A 6000-nucleotide genomic window follows, 5' to 3' on the forward strand; every position below is an offset into this window, starting at 1 on the left:
GGCCTCCTCAATCAGGCCTTGAAATGACGGTGGCCCTAGCCTCGCCCTGAGTACAGCCAGTGAGAGACCCTGAGCAGAGGATGTGGCACAGTCGTGCCGGGATTCCCGATCCACAGAAACTCCGGGACACCCTATGTTCATTGTTTTAAGCCACTCAAGTTTGGGGTAATTTGTTACACAGCAATGGGTACCTAATGCAGGCTTCTTTCAGCTCCAATATCCAGGCTCCCTGAAGCAATTCCAAAACATGAGCTTATTCTAAGACATCTGGGGACACCCAGTGAGAACTGTGATCTATCAATAAGGAAGCATTACGGAGCTACCACATGCAAAGGTAAGGCAACTAGAAGGTGAGGATATGTCTTCACCCTTGCATCTGTGTGGCATAAATACCATATGACTCTATAACACCTATTGTCTCTATATGGTGGAAATGCTATATAACTGTATAGCATCTATTTTATTTATATGGTGAAAATACTATACAACTCTGTAACATCTGTTGTATCTGTACAGTGGAAAGACTGCCTAACTCTTCTTGCCTTGGTAACTTGAAATTGGCTATGGTTAGAGTATGACACCATGGAAATCAGCAAATGCTACAAACGTTACAAATCAAGGCTTAGGGTGTTTGGGTTCTTTTTTTTTTTTTTTTTTTTTGAGAGCAATGTTAAACATTTACTAGCACACCATTGAAGTTAACCCATTATTCTAAGAATTCCAGGGAAACTCAAAAGAAAAAAAATAATCTTCCCTACTTTGTGAAGACAGAAGACTTGGGACATGGTTGGGACGTGGGCTGCAGGCAATAAGGTCTCTCAAAGTTCCTGCTAGCTCTGTATTCCACAGTGGTATAGAAATTTCAAACTCAGATGCAAGAGAGAACCCTGTCTTTGGAGTAACAAAGACCTGGGTTCAAATTCTGTTCTGACTCTCCCTAGCTGATTGCTGGGTCTGGTGCTTCTCTTAGCCCTCAGATTCTGGTCACATTTCAGAAGACTTCAGAACAATGAGGCATGTTTCAAACACAGCAGGAAAGAGAACTTTCAGGCTGGTTTTTAAATTTTTTATTTGGGTTTTATTTTTTAACACTGAGGAAGCTCCACGGCGGTTGCAGGAATGAACCCCTTACAAAAAGGAGTTGGGGGCACATGGGGGAGTGGAGTGAGGAATCTTTCAAAGTTGAAAACCTGCTGGTCCTTATTAAAAAGAACAGAACAGCATTCTCCCTTCCCCCGGGGCTCTGCGGGATTGACCCTCCCCCTCCAGAAGCCCTGATTTTATTTTATAATCTAACTTGGCTGCGCACTCCCTAGCTAGGCGGCTGACTTTTTACAGCCACGACTGGGGAATGACTTCATCTCGGTGAATTTATGGGTCACAGCAGAGGATGGAGCAGAGGTCCTTTAAGGGGGAAATCGCAGCCAATCCCGTCCCCCACCCCATCGTGATGAGTTTCCCAGCCATGGCCTTACAAAGCCCCTTCGTACCCTGCTCTAGTATGAGCAGTGGTGCTGGACCAGAACGCTCTGCCACTGCCTGGCATGTTCTGTGGAATCTCAGCAGGAGGACAAGGTGCCCGGCTGACACAGCTTGCTCAAAAAACTAGAGGGGATGAGCACGGGGCCTTCTGAGGCCCCTTGTGACTCTGAGGGACTGGGTCTGGCTGAGGTTAGGGTGACAGTTTTGAAGATGGCATGTGCTCGAGACATGATTTGCTGGCACTGTCTGCCCTTAGCAAGAGCCCTTCATCCGGGACACCCAGCCTTGTGGCTCCAGAGGTACTGACTGTGTCCTCTGGATGCAATGCCAGTGCCTGGGGCTGGCAACACTGCATGTGCCAGCCTGCCTCCTGATCTTTTCCCCAGCCACCTCACTAAAATGGAGCTCCCAGAACAGCACTTGCAGTCCCACCTCTGCCTTCCCTTCTGCTGTGTCCTGCGTCTGGAGCCCCCTCCTGCCTCCCCCACCTCCTGATCAGGCTCACCGTCTATTTCCCCTCAGATCCCTCCTCCCGTCTGCCTCCAGTGCCTGGCACCGTGCTGGCGCTCAGAAAGCCGCGTCCCGTGAATCAGCAAATCCACAGCCAACCCTGAAATCTAAATGTTTGACAAAACAAACACCCTTCCCTCTTGACTCGGCTGATGGGAGTCCCGGGCAGGGCTGGGACTAGGGTAAGACGAGCGAGGTGCCAAGGGCACAAAATTTAGGGAGGTCTTCCCGCTCGGGGGTGTGCAAGTGCAGGACTGGCACCAGAGAGTAAGTGCCTGGTCAAATTCTGCACCTCTCCCACCTCCCCCAGTCCTGGCCCTGTTGTCTATGACAGAACTTGAAACTCCTACCCTCTAGTCCATGAACGTGGACTGTCTCAGAGTGGGACTGTGGGAGAGTTTGTGCTCAGGAAGACCAGGCTCAAAGCTCTGCAGGAGCTCTGGGATTTGAGCAGAATGATGAACCTTCTGAGCTTCGCTTGCCTCTCTGTCTAGTGGCATATAAATCCACCCTTCCCTTCCCAGCAAGGGCAAGCGAATGAACACGCCCCGCATAGGATCTGGCCGGTGGAGGCAGGTGAGAGAGGAACTTGGAAAGGTTTTAAAGCTGGATGTAACCCTTGATGTGAGCCAGGCCCTGTGACCGGCACTGGGAGCCGAAAGGTTAGGAAGCCAGAGTCTTCGTCCTCAAGATGTCCACACGAAGGGGAGGCAGGCGGGCGGAACTTTCACTCTCACCCTACGTGATGGGGGCTTCAAGATGTGTGTCCAGCTGGGCTCCAGCTGGAAAAGGAGGCGCACTGTCACCAGAGCGTTTGATCAAGGTCATTGCCTTGCTGGAGCGACTGCTGAGCTGGAGGTTGGACTTTAAGGGGGAAGTTTACAGATGGACAAGGAGAAACAGAGTCCCAGGTAGGGACCAACACGTGCAAAAGGGTTGCAGACATGAAAAGTTTTGTTGGCTTCGAGGAAGAGTGAGTAGGCAGGTTTCGCTGAAAGGTGGGCTGTCTGGGGGAGGAGGACGAAGACGAGTGTCCAGACAGATGAAGGAGGAGCTGACGAATTAGGTAAAGGACTGTGCAACTTCCTTCTTTAAAATTTACACTCGGCAGTGGCTGTGTGTACATGTGGGTGTCTGAGCTCACAGTGGGGAAGTTGTTGAGGGCAGTAAGACAGTCTGACTGTGTGAAGAACTGGGTGGCGAACCATGTGGAAAGGGAGCGTGGGCTGTACACGGTAGCCCTGGGAGTTCTTCTGCCTGGTGACTTGGATGGAAACTTGCTCCATGGGACCGATGAGGCCGAAGCCCTCAGGATGGCTCTCGAGGGGATCAGAGTAGGACTTTCCCCAGGTCCGCAGGCCCCAGAGCCCCGGGCCAGCTTCGAGGCAGGGCCTGGGCTTTCTCTCAGGGGTGGAATTGAGCCACCACTAATTCAGATTCGGAGCTCCATTCCCCCTGCTGCATGCCAGTGCCTTTGGGGGCTTAATGAGCCTCGAAGGTTGCGCTCCGGTTACTTTGCTACATTTCCCCACATCCTTCACCCGCTTCCTACCAGCTTGGCATCTCCTCGTCACTAGCACCCACAGAGAAACTCACCCCTGCAGGCAGCCCCTCTGCCTGTGCTGGAAACAGCTTTCCCATCCCCCTGCCCGCTCGCCCAGGGACCCCGCTTCTCCCTCTCAAACTGCCTCGCACGCCTTCTCCGCCTTTCTCATCCCTTCGGAATAATCATTTTAAGAAAACCACGCTGCTTCCTTTCTTCAGCCCCATCGAGATCTGAGCGCTCGCTGCCCCTGGTGTATTTGATGAGTCTTCCTCCCCTCCTGCCTACTGTCAGGGAAATTGGAATCATACTCCAACCTGCAACAAGATTAATGTTCTAAAGACAAGCGTGCACCTCAGAGTGGGATTGGGGCTGCTGGTCTTTGATAATCTATTCAACTCATTTGGTTCCATCGCTAATAGACAGCCGTGGATTCTGTGATGACTACGATATACTTTAATCAAAGGCATGTTACGCTCAGAGTTGAAAATAACACTTCCCTTTCTTCCCCTTTGCAGAAAAAAAAGAAAAGAAAGAAAAAATGTTCCTCTATTCAACAACTAGGAGAAAGGTATTCAGATCTGCAGAAAGCAAGCAATGAGCCTCCTTTCGAGAGCCTGAGAGCCAGTTCTGGAAACAATGAGAAATTATCATTAAAATGCCTTGGTGGTCAGATAAGAACAAGGCTGGGGATCAGGGTGACCTGGGTTTGGAAGACAGTGTCCATAACATGCACCAGATTCTCGGAAGAGACTCCGACCACCCCCGCCCCCCACTCCAAACTGTCAGAAATTCCTGGATCAACAATCTTCAAGGTTCCTCTCAGCATTAACAAGGTCTGATCTCACATTTAACCAGCTCTAGAGGCTCTCCAGCCACACATCCAAAAAAGGCCAACTGGACACTTAGCCAGTTAGTAATCAAATGAAATGCACCAAGTACTGATTCTTTCCACTCCCCTCCCAGGCCTGGAGCTGTCCACAATGACAGGCAAACGTGCGCTAGAAGGGAAGGATTCAGGCCACGAGGGAAGAAACCCTTTAAGACTTGGGCTCAGAGAATTTGATTCCGGTGCCAGCTTGGCCTGTGAGGCACAGATCACATCACCTTTCTGAGGATCACTGTTGTCATCTCAGCAGTGGGAATAACAGTGTTTACTAGCCAAGGTCTTGGCAGCAATGGGTGTAAAATACTCCATAGAGTGGAGCGTGCCATATAAACACAAGGTATTGTTCCATTGAGAGGGCAGCAGCGTGGGTACCAGGTCTGAGCCCAGCACCTGGAGTCAGAGGGCTGGGCTTTGGCTGTTGACTCTGTCCCTTGTCAGCACTTTGAACTTGAGCCAGTTATTTCACTCAGTTTTTTTCATATTTGGACTGAGATAATAATAGTACCTACCTCTTAAGGTCATGAGGGCCATTAAATGAATTAATATACCTAAACCAGTTAGATGATGCTCGAACATAACAAGCTCTATGCAGGTGTTTGCTATCATCACTTTAAAATCTGCAGTAGGATAAAAAAAAGAGTATACACACACACACACACACACACACACACACACACACACACACACACACACAAACCTGGGGTCATAAAGCCACTCTGTTACAGCAGGAACCACATCTGCCTGGCTCAGTCTCTATCCCCAGTGCTTAGTGTAATGTTAGAACACAGGTGCTGAAAAAAAGTGTGGAATACATGAACATCACTTGTGACTCAGAACTTCCTGGCAGCCACGGCAAGGAGGGATACATCTTGAGTCATACGATTCTCACCTATTGAGAAAAGGAAAGACGCGCATCTCATCTTTAGTGAGTGGATACTAATTCCTTGCATCAATTTTTAAAAAGGATGTACTGCATGGGTCTTGGGTTGAGACTGCCAAGCACTCTAATGGATCATGCCTTCCATCCCAGTTAATCAAAGGATGCAGAAGTGTCCTTCATCTGACCTTGGCTGACAGCTGGACCACAATATTAGAGTATATCTTGGAGCAAGACCTAAATAAGTAAGGTTGGGAGAGGCGGCTTCTTTGGCCATCTTCTTAACATAAGAACCAAACTTAAGCATTCTTAGAGTCTGATACCTCCTTAAAGAATCTGATTTTTTTTTAAAAAAGACAAAAAACTAAGGCCCTCTCCCCAGCAAAAGGTACCTGCACCCAAGGTACCCTTAGCTGTATTTTGCACACAGCTATGGGGTGGTACACAGATCTCCTAGATCTCAGGTATTAGTCTATTTACCCTCTAGGCATCTATGAAGTGTAGACAAGAACCACTTAGAAGAGTGGTTGGAGAGACTGCCCTTAAGATACCATGTGTGAAGATGGCCTTTCAGGTGCACAGCGATTAAAAGTACAGGCCATTGTTCTCCATTGTTTCAGCTGGGCTCTGAGCCAGGAGTTGGTTACAGGCTGAGCTTTTAGGCAAGAGCCTGGAGTGTGGATAGCTTCTGTTGTTGAT

This window comes from Phocoena phocoena, chromosome 16, assembly GCF_963924675.1.
Source record: "Phocoena phocoena chromosome 16, mPhoPho1.1, whole genome shotgun sequence".
NCBI classification, from domain to species: domain Eukaryota; kingdom Metazoa; phylum Chordata; class Mammalia; order Artiodactyla; family Phocoenidae; genus Phocoena; species Phocoena phocoena.